At 42.6% G+C, this 16,498-nt stretch overlaps 1 long non-coding RNA gene across 1 annotated transcript; it reads right to left on the bottom strand.

Annotated features, from left to right (window-relative positions):
- Positions 1-598: 598 nt before the first annotated feature.
- Positions 599-6,339, bottom strand: LOC308597081. The gene is made up of 4 exons (XR_014012826.1): positions 4,898-6,339; positions 3,214-3,337; positions 2,849-2,914; positions 599-2,078 (listed from the first exon to the last, which is right to left on the bottom strand). It is a non-coding gene; the product is annotated as an uncharacterized lncRNA (long non-coding RNA).
- Between the last annotated feature and the right edge of the window lie 10,159 nt (positions 6,340-16,498).

The raw sequence follows: 16,498 nt of genomic DNA, 5'->3' as shown, positions 1-16,498 counted from the left end.
CAAGTCCTAGGCTCTGTGGCTTAACCCACAGCGTACTGCTGCCCTATTGTTACACACACAACCCACAGACCCTCCAAGTGTCCCTATTTTCCAGGGACAGAACCGGATTTACAGAAGCTGTCCCAGTTTCTGATTTGATCCCAGAATGTCCCGCTTTTCTGCAGGATGTCCCTATTTTCATCGGAGAAATGTTGGAGGGTATGGAGTTATCTGACCCCCTGAGCCAAGGAGATAAGTAACTATACAACCTTTAGGAGACTTCTGAAGGCAGAAGGCAGGGAAGTTCTGTATAGGGAAGTTTTTGAATGTTTTCTTATGTTTTTATATATGTTGGAAGCTGCCCAGGGTGGCTGGGGCAACCCAGCCAGAGGGGTGGGGTATAAATAATAAAATTATTATTGTTATTATTATTATGGAATAGGATAGATTCACAGATTTGTAGAATTGGAAGAGCCCACAGGGGTCATCTAGTCCAACCCCCTGCAGGAGTCTTTCGTCCCTATTTTCATTGAAGAAATGTTGGAGGGCATGAACCCAGCAGTTGTTAGTCCCCTGACTGATGAATGAGATCAGACCACCCTTCCCTTCAGTTTTGCGGGCCCAGGGCAACTTGCAGTTGGAGCTGAATATTCTTTCTGGCAGGGAGTAGCGAAGCTGCTCCTTTTCTGGCCAAGAGAAGGGGCCAGACTAGATTTCCTGGGTCCCCTGTGACACCATAGTTTGCTTCCCTTCTGCTCTAGTTTTTGGAGAACTGCTTTTAAATGGAAGACTTTAGTTGCCAATTCAGCGCATTCTTACACACACGATGGATGCAGGGTTCCTCCAAAATCTGAATTAGGATGCTGTCCATTACAGGGTAGGGCCCTTGCTGTGTTAATTTGGGGAACAAGGCAGAAAACCAAACTCACTACAGCTGCAGAAAATGCTGAGGAAGCATCATTGCTCCTGAGTCACTGTGAACACATTGTAAAGCAGTCACGTGGGCAGCACTAACAAGCTATTAGATTATTTGTCTTTTGTAATACCCCCTAGAGTTACAACAAATTATTCCCCCTAACAGAACACTGTTTCCACCCAAGGTCTTCCTTCTCCCTTTCTTCATGCACTTCCTGTTGAACTTGAATTATTTCCAAGGCTTTTCCTCTTCTGCTTCTCTGCAAATTTCATAAATACATCTGTGCTTGTATAAACTCATCAAGGGTGGTAAATGGTCAAATGAATCATGTGGTCTCAATATAAATGTTGCACACACAATGTACACTTGATTGCCATTCAGTTCACCTGGAGTGTGCGCCTTAGTGAAACTAGTTATTTCCTCTGCCTTTTATTGTGGACAGGCTTTGCAACTCTATTATGGAAGTCGTGGCAAATAGGGGTGCGGTGGATAACAGAATGGTTGAAAGAGGAAGAAAGCCATTTGAGCAAATACTTTGCATCTCAAACAAGTCATTCACGCTTTTAAAATTGGCTCTCTTCATCATGAAATAAGCAGGGATGCCCTCAGCTGGCATCAGTTGCAGCAAAGCAAGATTTAAAGTCACATCCTATCCATGTTTACTTTGAACTGGGCTCACTCTTCAGGTAAGTGAACACAGGACTTCTGCAAAAAGATTTTTCTACTTTAAGAGCTTAAATTTTGCTCTGGTATGAGAATATTTGGAATATTGCTATTTGGGAGAAAGTTACACTCCATTTCCAGACATTGCAATGAACAGCTGCACTGGACACTTTTGGTGGGATTTTATTTTGTAGACAATGAACCACAATTTACAACGGCTTCGTGTGAGATCTTGAACTCTTGAGTTAACTTTGCTTTGGCCACTTAATATGTGTGATTTGCGTAATCTTTCTCCTTTTTTGGTTCCTTATTGTTTTTTTGTTTCCCCCCTCTCTTTCCCCCTTTTTATATTAAAATCCTTTTTTTAAAAAACTTATCTCAGTAAAGTGAGCTCCTGATCATTCCTTTGCTGATGGGCAGTAGGAGCGCACCTTCCTCCAAGAAAATGGCATTGAAACTGCTGCCAAAATGAAGCTTTCCCTCTCTGGCTACAATGCAAACTATGTTTTGCCACAGATCCCTGCAAGAAACAGACTTGAATTTACCGCCCATCTGCTGAGTTTGAGCCCTCTGGGCTGGTCCTGTCTATGTGTTTTGGTACTTATGCAAGAAGAAATCAATAAAAACCCCAGCCAAACCAGCCCTAATGCAGATGTACTCCCGTATTCTAATTTTCTGTGTCCCATTGTCCTCCTTGCCGAGAATTAGCCTTCCTTCTTTCTGCTATGTAACAAAAGCTCTTTCAGAAGGAGGAGCATATCCAATTCAAGGGCAGAAAATCCTTATAAGTAATCAGGGGAGAGAGAAAGAGAGAGTGTGCGTGCTAGCCAGACAGTTATTTGGGTTTTTCTATAACTGCTTACTCTGCTTTCAAATGAAAGAGAACAGTCACTATAGAAACTGCTGCATCACATGGCATTTAGTCTGCCTCTGAGGTATGAAATACCTTTCTAATGAGACTCCCCCACCCCAACATAGTCTCTTCCTCACCCCCTTTCATTTTTTTTTTTAAAAATCAATCTTTAGACAATATATCCCTTCCTGTAGCCCTTGCTAGCCTGGTTCTCTCCAAATGCTTTGGACTGCATCTCCTATCAGCCTGGCTAATGGGGTTTTTGGACTCACCGCTGTCCATGGAGACACAGGTCAATTCTCTGTCCAGGGCAGCTGTCTACCAGCTCCATCTGGTACACCGGCTGAGACCCTACTTGCCTGCGCTCAGTCTCACCTCTACTTGGACTACTGCAATGAGCCCTATTCAATTCTGTTGGCATTTAAACACGAACCTACCAAATCTGTGCTTTCCGAGACAAGATGCGACCTGGACCATCGCCAGCCTTCAGTTTTCGCGCATATCTGAATTTTGCAACACAGTTTTCCAGTTAAGTAATGTGTATAAAAATGCATATACTGGGGTAAACCCTCTCCCCCCCCCCACTATCCTTGTAATCATCCCCAGGCGAACAGGGAGAATCATAATACATTACAGAAGTAGCTATAATCGGAGGTTAGTTTCAATTTGGAAAGAAAATGTCAACATATTCTTATGTTTAATTTATTGAAAGTGAAGGATTTAACTACTAGTACCTATTTTTCAAGCAAAGGAGGTTCATCACTCTTCAGTAATTAGAGGCTCCAACACATTTTCTAGTTACCTGAGAAAAGAGGTTCTCTCTAATAATTATGGGATGCAGTTTGCTGGTTGATTGTAAATTGGACCTTTGTGCCAATTTACACTTTCCTTCTCTGTCTTACGCTGCTGGCATTCCCCATGGGATTCTGCTGGAAAGAGGATAGCTACAATTTAGTTTTGGGACCCTGGAGGAAAAGTTCCTGAAACATGCACTTAAAAATGGCTTTTCATGATGGCCTGGCTTCTAAAGCAACAGTGCAAAGCGCATGTAATGGGCCATCTCTGAACATCTCCCCACCACCACCAAAAAACCCCCCAACCCAGCTGCTTCTTTAGAGTTGGAAGCATCAGTGAAGAGCATGTTGTGGTTTCTAGGCAACAGACCCATTTGCCTGGAACAAAGAGCAACGTGGGCCTTAAACCTTTTGCTGGCTTAAAAAAACCCAACAACGGGGGGGGGGGGAGGAAAGTCAATTGCATCTGGAGTACCGGAGGTGGCCCTGAGGGACATGAGTTCCAGCAATTCCTTGGCAGTGACTGGGGCAGGCCTTGAAGTTGTCTTCCTGTAATTTAAGCTCATTACTTCTTGCGCTATCTTCAATTAATATGCTTGGCAATTGTTTCCCCCTTGTTATTGTCTGGTTACATGATGCTTCATTCAGTTTTCCCCAGGACCGCTTCATATGACTATAACAGGGAAGTCGAAGGAAGATACTATCCCCTCTTATTATACAGAATAGCATGCTTGGTAAAGTGGCTTTGGTTTCGCTAAATGTATTTGTCTGCAGGGAAATGGGTGCTTTTTAATGCTGCCTGATGCCCGGGGGCTGTGTCAAGTTATACTGTGAGTAACTGCAGAAACAGGCAAGAATATTAGGGGACCAATGGGACACATTCTCCCACAGGTAAACTGAGGTGCTTTCATACCCTCCAAAATGTCTCCAAAGAAAACCAGGGCATGTGTCTTCTGGGATGCGCTTCCGCACAAATCACGGGACCCACACAAGTTTGCTAAAGATGTGCATGGGGGGGCTGTGATATCATGGTGCCCCAAAAGTGTGTGTTTGGCTGCTGTGTTCTTGAGAGCACAGCCTCCCACAACGGGATGTCCTGATTTAATTGGGACAGTTGAAGGGTATGCATTTGTCCACTTGCTATTTCTACCAATTAAAATACATGAGGAGCAGGACACAGAGATATTTTAAAAGCCCCAGATTCTGAACCCAGACAGTGGTGAAAGGACGGACAGAGGCTGAAAGTGCAGGTGCACACCTGCCACTTTTCTATCCATGGTAATTAATCTGGAATAACTACCACCCCCAGGTTCCTCACTCACAATCATTTCTCAAGAAAGCACAGAGAGAAACTACCCTGTAGCATCTCTTTAATCACTCTGTGCCTGCCATGTGGTGATTAAAGGCTCATCTGGGTTATGTGATATAAATAGATTTAGCCAGCAGCCCAGCTGAGTTTGCTATTGGAAGCTACCAGTAGCATCCTGTAGAAGGGGACTACGATCGCCATATTCCCCTCTTTACGCACGGCAGTTTGAAGAACTGTCCAGTCCCAATTCTAGTCTAAAGAGAATGAACCAAAGCGAGGGAGGGCAGTCTTTAAGTTGCCCATCACCAGTGAGCTCCTGGACAGCAGACGCAGGCTTTCTCGTAATTTTGATCTAGACCGGGGGTTGTCAATCTGGTCCCTACCTCCCATTAGTGGCTGTTTCAGGATTCTAGGTGGCCGGTAGGGGGTTCTGCGGCACAAGCTGAATCCTCCTTCCATCGAGCACTGGTGGGTGGTTGTGGCGTTTGCCTCCTAGGATGGGTCAAGGAAAGGGTTAAAATGGGTGTGATGTGATTGGCCAGTGAGAATGTGAGGGTGGAGTAAAAGATAGAGTGGGAGGTTTTGAAAGACAGTTGAGGTTTGGGAGTTGAGGTTTGTCAGTTGGGAGTTGAGGCTTGGGTGTTGGAGAAGGAAGAGGGAGGCTTAGGTGTGGGTTGGCAGAGTTGTATTGTGAGAGGAATTGTTAGGTTGAGTCAGATAGATAGTTGGAATAATCAGTTTGGAGTTGTTAGGAACTAAGATTAGGAAACTGACAAGAGAAAAATAAACTGTAACCGTATGTTTGTTCCTGCATTTAAAAATAAACTTGATTATTTGTTTATGTTAACAACTGTCTGGAATCCGGGTGTCCCCGTGAGAAGCGGGGTGGTGGCAGCGAAGAAAGCTAACCGCAGTGGTGGCACAGGGTCAATAGACTGTGAAACATCCGGGGGCCCTGTGTGATCGCCACAGTGGTAAGGAAATTTTCAAGAAAGATGTATTAGTGAGCGGTATGTATAAAAAGGTTGGCTACTCCTGAGCTACACTGTATTCTACTTAAATTATATTAACTATTTCTAAATTTGTATCTAAGTATATGAATTAGCATGTGCAAATTTTATGCAAAGCTGTGCCATAATGCATTTCCTCTTGTATGGCAATGCCTAAATGGCCACCCTAAGAAAAGGGGCTTTCTTCAACCTGACAAACAAACATGAGAGGTCAGAGTGGGAATCCAATCTGGTCTGAGGTGTGTGTGCAATGTGTGAGGCACAGCAAGAATGAAAACATTACTGATTTATCTTTACTTCAATTCCAAGGTTATATGACTTGTTATCTGGTCAGCTGTCTTTGTTTCACAAAGTGATTGGTTAGGGTTTTGTAAATGTTACTGATCCGATAATATGACATTATTTTAAAAGGTTTCCATCTGATTGTTAATATTTATTGCTGATTAATATTGGTTATTAATATTTCGTAGTGTGTTTTATTTTTATTTTGCACACCATTTTGAGATATATTTTTTGTTGTCTTTGAGTTCTGTTGGGCATATTGTTTGATTTCTTTTGCATTGCATTTGACCTACACTTGCATATTGTTTTGAGATTCCTTTATACTGTGTTTTATTTTTGTATTGTATATTGGTTTGAGTGTTTGTTTGCTCGTTTGATATTTATTTCCATTTTGAGCATGGTTTTGATATTCTTTCGTATGGTGCTATGCCTCTACTTTGTACAATGTTCTAAATCTCTGTTATATTGTATTTGATTTTAATTTTCAGTGCATCGCTTTGAGACTCTTTGGAATCTAAAGCATTTAGGAAATGGTCTAAATAAAAATGAGCAAGACTCCCCAGCTGGTGTGCTGTGTGTTGTTGTGCCTATTGGCCCGTCTGGTTGGGTACAAAGGATCCTGCCTTATAGTGCAGTGAGATGGTGTCAGTCTCCATCCATCCTACAGCTTCATGACTACATGACCAAGAGTCATATGAGGTTTGTGCCACTGAAAGCTCAGTTCCCAGTGGTATGTTGCTGACTCAGAGGTACAGTGACATCAGTAAAAGACTTAATGCCCCAGATACAGAGCCGGATTTAGGTTTGATGAGGCCCTAAGCTACTGAAGGTAATGGGGCCCTTTATATGTCCAGCTGTCGTTTGTCAACAACAAATTGTCACTGTTTTTTGTATTCAGTATATGCTATATGGTAATCTATTACCAGTCCATGCAGAATGTAAAAAAGGTAAAGGGACCCCTCACCATTAGGTCCAGTCGTGGCCGACTCTGGGGTTGTGGCGCTCATCTCGCTTTATTGGCCGAAGGAGCCGGCGTTTGTCCACAGATAGCTTCCAGGTCATGTGGCCAGCATGACTAAGCCGCTTCTGGCGAACCAGAGTAGTGCACAGAAACACCGTTTACCTTCCCACTGGAGCGGTACCTATTTATTTATCTACTTGCACTTTGACGTGCTTTCGAACTGCTAGGTTGGCAGGAGCAGGGACCGAGCAATGGGAGCGCACCCTGTCGTGGGGATTTGAAGCGCCAACCTTCTGATCGGCAAGCCCTAGGCTCTGTGGTTTAACCCACAGCGCCACCCGCGTCCCATGCAGAATGTAGACACCATATATATAGAAATGAGCAAACCAGTGATATTTTAGAGAGTGGGCTAACATGTGGGGCCCATTACTTACATCATAGGAGCCTACACAACACAAAACACTGCTGCTGTACGTAGATGTTATTTTATTTGTATTTTATCTTATATTTTGGAAATGTACATCCAGGTTTATTTTCCTTTAAAAATGTTTTTGGGGGGGACCCAGGAGAGTGGGGCCCTAAGCTATAGCTTGTTCAGCTTATACAGAAATCCGGCACTGCCTAGATACCAGTCCTCCGTAAACACTTCTGGATCAAAAATACTCTATTCCTGTTTGCAGAAGTGAAGCTGAATGCATTTGATGCACTTCCCGGACTCCAAGTGGCAGAGATGGGAGAAACAAAGGTACATTTTGCACACAAAAGCAGGAGAAGCCATGTTTCTTTTCTGCCCGTCAATGGCAGGGAGGGGAGAAACCAGCAATTTTCCAGTGCTTTCTGCCATACGTCCCTTGTGGAGTGGTTCCTGCACAAGGAATTTTGACAGGTGGGAGATTTTGCCCACCTGTCAATCACCTGCTGTCATAATGCTGTCACACAATTGATAGGTATGTAGCTCCACCCACCTGTCGCATTTGGCCCACAAGGTGATCTTGAGAAGGATTTGGCCCACGGAGCCAAAAGATTTTCCACCCCGTCCTGAGGCACTCCTCTTAGCTGATACAAGCCAGAATATACACACATTTATTTTAAAAAGCCCCCTATCCCTCTTTCAATCCCCCATGAGCAACATCCACTAGGGATTCTTTTCAGATTTTAAAAGGTGTGCTTAGCTTCCATTGAGAAAACACTGTGTCTTGAAAGACTCATTTAAATGGGATGAAGAAGAAGAAGAAGAAGAAGAAGAAGAAGAAGAAGAAGAAGAAGAAGAAGAAGAAGAAGAAGAAGAAGAAGAAGAAGAAGGAGGAGGAGGAGGAGGAGGAGGAGGAGGAGGAGGGTTTGGATTTGATATCCCGCCTTTCACTCCCCTTCAGGAGTCTCAAAGCAGCTAACATTCTCCTTTCCCTTCCTCCCCCACAACAAACACTCTGTGAGGTGAGTGGGGCTGAGAGACTTCAAAGAAGTGTGACTGGCCCAAGGTCACCCAGAAGCTGCATGTGGAGGAGCGGGGAATCGAACCCGGTTCACCATTTTACGAGCCCACTGCTCTTAACCACTACACCACACTGGATGTTGGAGATGTGTAATAAGGATTGTGTGGGGCTGCTAACTTGACCAGAGAAGCTGCACTGAGGAGGAATGGCCATTTTTAAAAAATTTCCATGCCATTTCCCTGATCTAAATCACTCCCTGAAATTATTTGTTTCCTGGATGTTTCACTCCACAGGACAAACAGAAGCTGGGGGGTGGGGTGCAATTTAGATCAGGAGAATAACACAGTAAGAAGCCTTATCCCACTGACCACAGGCACTGCTTGGGGCAGTTATTTGGCATTTTAAAGAAAAGTTGCAGATGATCTGTGATCATAGATCTCCCATCATTGTACAGTACAGAATCATCATGCGGGGTCTTTCCAGACTGGATCACTATTTGTTTTACTAACTGAAGACCTACTGACGCAACTTGGTTCTCTTCACTTGCCACAACCCTCATCATTTTCTCCCATATAATTAATGTAATTCATTTAATCCAGTTTTAGAGGAGGAACTGAAATAGTGTTCCTCAGGGATTACTTCAGGCCTCCCTGTCTCAAAGCAATCCGAAATGCCATGGCTTCACAGAGCACATTCATATTATAGAAATGTGTATTGAATAAATAATCTGACAGATGCATATGCAGACAAGCGACTTGTGTGTTATATTTATCAGCCCCCACACTAGTAAATATTCCATTGTATTACCTCCTTCACAGATAAAGCAAGAATCTCACGGAAATTAGAGTGCTGATAATTTGCTGGGGTGGTTTATTGCTACCTTCAAGTCATTTCCTGTCTATTAATATAATGTGCCTGAAATATATGAGGCATAAAGTGAAATATTAGCAGACCTCAGATTTAATAGGATATTGGCCTTAATACACAGCTGTGTGTTTTGCATTTCAGTAAAGCTGGACTGCAAGCATTTTGGAGTAAGCAAAACTACAGGGAACATGGTACTGCTTTCCCCCCCATTGTTTTCACCACATTTTGAATCTTTCTTTGCTTTGGGAAAATCTGCTTCATTAGTATGTACTGCCATTCCTACCTTGCTTACCAACCCAGCATAAAATAATCTTGAATTCTGCTGTGCGATGGCAGGAGTCAAATACTGAAGCTGAAACACATTCCATTTATAAGTAAAAGCATTTAGAGTGAAGGTCAAACTGCCCAGAAAATCAAATTTCCTTCTAAAACATCTTAGGGCACAAAAGCCAAAAAACATTGCAAGAGACAGTGTCTTTTAGACATTACAGACAGTGAAACAAAAATAGAGAAGTATTCTAATTTAATCCACCTTTCATGAATGTACACTTCCTTTGCAGATCACTTGCTATATATAAATATTTGTTTATCAGTCATTCCAGCACTTTTGAAAAAGCCAGTGGCAAGTGATATGGCCACGTTCATTTCCTGGTTGACATAGCAGTGCATGTAGATGTCTGTGTCTTGATAAGACACATGAAACATACAGAGAATGCCAAGACAGTGGCAGGTAATGGAAAAAGTTGCAAAGATTCATACAGTTAAGTAAATTTCAACAACTGATAACTTTACTCCCATGGTAAATAGTTCCAGACACCTGACAGCAGGTAGATCTGTTTCAGCAGAAAATGTAATAATGAAACTCTGGCAGGGTCCTAGAGTCTTCCCGTCTCCTTCCTAAAGCCTAGAATGGGCTTGCCCAGATTTGGGGAGGATAAGAGAGGGTTCTAGGATCCTGCCTGAGTCCTCAGACTGCCTTGCCAAAGCTCGGAAAGCCTGTGCAGGTGTGTGGTTGTTGTTGTTGTTTAGTCGTTTAGTCATGTCCGACTCTTCGTGACCCCATGGACCAGAGCATGCCAGGCACGCCTGTCTTCCACTGCCTCCCGCAGTTTGGTCAAACTCATGCTGGTAGCTTCGAGAACACTGTCCAACCATCTCATCCTCTGTCGTCCCCTTCTCCTTGTGCCCTCAATTTCTCCCAACATCAGGGTGTTTTCCAGGGAGTCTTCTCTTCTCATGAGGTGGCCAAAGTACTGGAGCCTCAGCTTCACGATCTGTCCTTCCAGTGAGCACTCAGGGCTGATTTCCTTCAGAATGGAGAGGTTTGATCTTCTCGCAGTCCATGGGACTCTCAAGAGTCTCCTCCAGCACCATAATTCAAAAGCATCAATTCTTCGGCCTTCTTTATGGTCCAGCTCTCACTTCCATACATCACTACTGGGGAAACCATAGCTTTAACTATACAGACTTTTGTGTAGGGAGGAATAAATAAACGTACAGTGGGTTTCCTCTGCTCTTCATTTATTTATTTCCCCACTCCCACCCCACCCTGTGGTAAGCTGCAATCACATCAGTAAAGTAAGTGTTAGATGCATGTTAACCTGTAGTTATAAAAAGTTTCCTTAATGGAAATTTGTACACTCTTTGGCGGCAGAGTGGAGAATAAAGATAACGAAACAACAATAAAAAGTGTTTATTGCAACTGAATAGCAAGTCTCTAGTATAAATATTAGGCACCTACCGTACTTTTCCATGTATAAGACTAGGTTTTTTATTTTAAAAATTATGTTCAAATTTGTGGGTTGTCTTATACACGGATACAACCCCCCCCCCATTTTCTCAATTTGGAGTCCCCCAAAATAGGGGACGTGTTATACATGGGGGCGTGTTATACAGTACACAGAAAAATACGGTATTTTGTTTGTGCATTGACAGTGCAGGCCCATGCATGGTTACTCAAAAGTAAGTCCTACTGAATTCAGTAGGACTTACTCCCAGGTAATTGGCTTAAGACTTCACCCTAAATATTTCATTTTGTGATACAGCCTGGGAGCATCACTGAAGCTCTACTTTATTCCTCTGATGGCCGTGTCGGAGGGCATTAAATAATGTATAAATGATATTCTTGGGAGACCTAATCTCCGCATTTGCTTCTCAATGAGGAAGTTAGCTCTGGCAGGAAATGATAAATAAGTAACCATATGAAATGGTTCACTTTGCCCCGTCCTGCACACTAACCAAAGGCAAAAAGATTCCTTTGTATCTCACCCTCTCAAAGCAATTTGCAGCAACTGAAAACCCCTTCATCCAATCTCTGTGCCAATATAATGTATGTGCAATGACTGATCAAGTTGCAAAATGAATCTTGAATTATATTTCTGTTAACACTCCACTTGTAAGAACATCTGCAGGACTGTTTTTATGTGATCTCATCAGAAGACTCCTGAAGGCATTTCTACTACATATAAGGCTTTTATTTCCAGATGCTATTGATTTTTCCAAATAAAATTAGGATCGATTCTTTTTTAAGCATTTAGTTCCATTATAGTAGCTTGCCCTGCTATAAATGTTAGTGACATAATGTTAGTTACAAAAAATCCAGGAATACATATTTCCAAAGGCCGAGAGATATCATTATTATTATTGCTATCATCATCACCATCAGTTTATAAATCACCTTCTACACAATATCTCAAGGCGATGTACAACAAAAGCAGTAAAAGCCACTTAAAAACACAGAAAGCGACCAGTGCATTAAATTGAAAAGCAATTGAAGGAAGAGGCTTAAAGAAATTTGCTGCAACTTTTCTTGTACTTCTGAGGTTGTATCCTAAGCAGAGGCAGATTTCGGTTGCAACGTCTAGGGGGTGCCACAGGGGGCACCATAACTATGAGGCAGAGTGGAAGGTGAGAGGTGGGGAGAATAGGCTGTTGCTAAGACTGTTGCACATGGAAGTCCCTCCTTGTCTACCTACCATTGAGCAGAGGCTTCCCATATAACCACAGAGGTGGGAAAGCTTAAAGCAAATATCTTAAACCTTCCTCACTCCCTAGTGTTTTAAATGGAAAGATTGCCTGCCTGGCCTTTGCAAAATATGTATTCCTGGATCCCTGCAACTTAAATCTTGGCTTCAGTGAATTAAGTGGAGCCAAGATCTCACTGTGTTTTGTCCCATATTTATACATCCTTGTGCCAACTGTGACTTTAAAAAAATCTCTGCAATGTGGCATAAAGCCATCAATTATATTACCGTTATATGGAAGTGTGCTCTGAGAAAAGTACTTGGGGACAGTCCAACGTGAAGAGTGAATTCTCGATTTTAGGCCATGCCTGCACTGCAGGTTAGCTTGTTTCTATTTAACGCAAGGCTGGCTTGACTCAGCACATACAATTTTCGCAATGCAGTTGTATGTAGTTGTCTATTTCTTCCAGAGTTCTCATACTATACTGCAGGCAAATCCAGTGCAAAGAATTTCAGCTCATTTTTGAATAATGTTGGGGGGGGTTAATCATCACCGCCATCGTTATTTTTTAAAAAAATAGTATTTCCAAATATACATAATATTCGTAGCAATTTTCATGCAGTGATGATCAAAAGGGAAGAAGAAAACCACACAAATAATTTAAGATGCCTCCTTTGGCAATCTTCACAGAACTTTAACTTAATGGTTGCCATCAATTTGATTTTAATTAATTTTTATAATGAAATGTTTTTAGAATGTTGCACTATTTTATTGTTGTTAGCTGCCCTGAGCCCAGCTTCGGCTGGGGAGGGCGGGATATAAATAAAAATTATTATTATTATTATTATTATTATTATTATTATTATTATTATTATTATTAAATTTGTTTAAATAAGACATATGGATGAGTATTTCTCAAAATCTGAACAATGTAGGGACATATTTCAATAAACTGGTTCACTGTTCACCTCTGAATTTGGAAATTTTGACTTGCACTGTAGTGGATACCAGACTAACTTCATTACATCATGGGATGAGCTAAGAGTTCAGAAACTGTGAAAATTGCTTGGCTGTGTGACATGTCAGAGCACATAAATGGTCAACGCACTGCAAAAAAAACCTGCAACTCCAGAGAAAAGCTGCTGGAGAGCAGATGATAGAGCAGGGAAGCAGAAGCAGACTACTTAACCCTTTCTCCACCCACCATTTTCCTGCTCCAAATAACTCCCCTAAGCTGCTTCTTCCTATCGCTTCATGGCTTTATACTGTTCATACATTACTCTGAATGCAAGCATATGTAGAGAAAGGGGCTGAATCATAGCCAATTGCATTTATGAGCCCTGCTACTCACTCTTCAGTCTTTAAGGAGGTTTAAAGACTGTCTCAAGGCAAATCTTAAAAAAAGTAGTATAAACACTGACAACTGGGAATTTTCATTGGCCTGTGAGCGCTCCAGTTGGAGAACAGCCTTCACCAAAGGTGTCATGGGCTTTGAAGACACTCAAACTCAGGACGCAAGGGAGAAACGTGCTAAGAGGAAGGCATGCTTGGCAAATCTACACCGTGATCAACTCCAGCCTGGAAACCAATGTCCCCACTGTGGAAGGACGTGTGGATCCAGAATTGGCTTCCACAGTCACTTACGGACTCATTGTTAAAACCGTGTTTATGGAAGACAATCTTACTCGGCTACGAGTGATCGCCAAAGAAGAAGCTTAGTCTATGCAACCTATTTGGACAGAGCCTGCAGTCCCCAAAAGCAATTATCATTGTGCAAGGGAGAGAGCAGGAATTAGCCTGTTGGAATTGTCCCTCCATTGCATCCTCACTGCCAGTTACATCACCTTCCATGTACTGAGACAGGAAATGTATCTTGCAAGGGAGAGGCCTTCTCCACTCATAGACACACACATGAGCAGACTATAATATTTAACCTGGCATTTCAGGACTCATCCCCACTGTCCTCCTTGCATGATGGCAACCACACAGTGGTGGTGGTAAGGATACCTGAATAGCAATTCTGAGCTCACCAGCAAGGAGCCTTCGTAGGTGCTTGCAATCATCACCCATCAGTTTAGATATGGCGATCAGGTGCCATCAGGGCAGGATTTGGGGGCAGAAACCCACTCAGCAGGATGAGCAGGAAGGTCCCCAAGGGCAACAGGGCTGGCTCACTACATTTTGAAGTAAGTGAATTAAGAAACGTGGCCATTTCAGGAGCATACGGCCATTAAGCCCAGAGTCTAAAATTACTTAAGTGCACAACGGATGACTTGAAGAAGCAGGGATGGCTGAAACTGGAAACAAACCCAAGGGCATAAAATTAAGGGAAACATTATAACTTGTAGTGGGAGACAGGAATGCCTGGATGTGGAGCAGCAAGAAGCAGAGCAACAAATGAACCAAGCTGGCAAGACAGTAAAAGAGAAGATGTATTCTTTTTCCATTCTTCTTAGTATTCACTCTGTTTTCTGATGCCTCTGTTGTTTGGCCTTCGTTTGGCCTCTCAGCATTTGTGGAGCAGTTCCTCAGTGTTATTTAATACAAGAGCCAGGCTGCAGCTCCCTCCCACTGTCTGTTGGATTCCACATTCATTGCCTCAGGAGATTCCTTTCTGTTTCCCCATATGTTTTACCACCTTGGGCCTCAGTGAGTGACATCTGGCACAGGTTGCACCATACATATGCCCAGGTTGGACTTCCGTTTGTTTGCCTCTTATTCTTCATATTCTGTGGCCAATTCAGCATGGGCGGGAGGATGGAGAGACTCCCCTGTGAAGTCAGGTTGCAGTGTTTGGGACATTTTAGTTTCAAGAAAAGTAAAAGGTGACATGATAGACATTTATAAAATTGTGCATGGCATGAAGAAAGAGGAAATAGAAATGTCCCGTCCGCCCTCTTGTAACCCTAGAACTCATGGACAACCAGTGAAGCTGAATCTTGGAAGTTTTGGGACAGAGAAAGGCAAATACTACTTCACATAGCTAATGGTTAAATTATGGAGCTCAACCCCCAGGAGGTAGTGATGGGTACTGTTATGTACTAAGCTTGGATCCTAGAACGACAGGCAAGTAGAATCCTAGAATGCAACAACTGATTGGCTTGCATGAACAGACCAATCAGGCTCCAGGAGGAAGTTAATCAGCCTATTAGGCTGGTAGGATTGTAGAATGCAACAGCTGATTGGTCTGCAGGAGAAGACCAATCAGGCTTCAGGAGGGAAGCAGAATCAGCCAGTCAGACAGGACTCATTGTGTAAATAATGTATATAAAAGCCTGAGGTTTGGGGGGCAATTCAATCACTTGTTTACAAGCTGCAATAAAGAGCATGAAATCATTACAGGACTCTGGGTATATTTCAGGTACCAACCTAGATGACTTTAAAAGAGAATTAGACAAATGAATGGAGGAGAGGGCTATTGATGGCTACTAGCTATGATGGCTAAGCTCTGCCTCCACACTTGAAGAGAGAGTGCTCTTGAACTCAGATCCTGACGGTGGGTTATCCCACAGGCATTGGGGCATCATCTACTGTGAGAACAGACTGCTGGACTAGATGATCCAGCAGGCCTTTGTGTTTTCAAACCGCTGTTGGCAGCGTAAAAACTGTAACATATTCTACTGGCTTTTGAGTCCTAATTTCAATAGGGGAGGGGACCTTGTGGAAGCCAGGAACATAAGAAGCTGCATTGTACAGAGTCAGACCATCAATCTGTCTACACTGACTGGCAGTAGCAGAGCTGAGTTCCCTGGGAAGAGAGTTTGATGGTTAAACTGCTCTGAGATCTGTAGATTTGCAAGGGGGAATAGGGGTCTCCCAACAACTCTCTTTTTTCGTATTTTATTTTCAATTTTCAATAATTTAACAATTCAGCGTCCAAATTACTTACTTATTCATCCCTTCTATGCTTCCCAATTTCTCCCCTTTATTACTTTACACATCTTTAGTTTTCCATTCAGTTATAAGTCCATTGATAAGCCTAATTCACATTACTTCATAGATGCTATGTCAATCCTGCTAATGTTTTTAAGTCTTTACAGTGGACCTTAGTAAATTTAAATTTAGTCCAGTCTTGTATAAACTTTTTTTCATCTTGGTCCCGGATTTTCACAGTTATCTTTGCCATTTCAGCGTAGTCTACCATCTTAGTTATCCATTCATCCTTCTTTACAAATGTCTCCCAACACTGTCAACGAACTATTGTCCCCAGAATTCTTTGGGGGAAGCCATGACTGTTTAAAGTGGTATAACACTGCTTTAAATGTATAGTGCATGCGGGTCCTGGCAGAATGTGAGCCCTACCCCTTTTAAGGTACATGGATCTGCATTTCATCTTTATAAGGCTCCTGTTTGTGTTTGTGGTTCATGGCTCTTCCTCTCCCTTCCAACCAAGTGTGTTGAAGGACTGGGCTAATTAACCGTATAGAGTGCTTTTTCCTCTCACAGCTGCTTGGAGAGCATTCCCTA

Source organism: Podarcis bocagei (assembly GCF_964188305.1).
Source record: "Podarcis bocagei genome assembly, chromosome: 11".
In the NCBI taxonomy this organism is placed as follows: Eukaryota; Metazoa; Chordata; class Lepidosauria; order Squamata; family Lacertidae; genus Podarcis; species Podarcis bocagei.
This window is presented reverse-complemented; position numbering and strand designations above follow the sequence as displayed.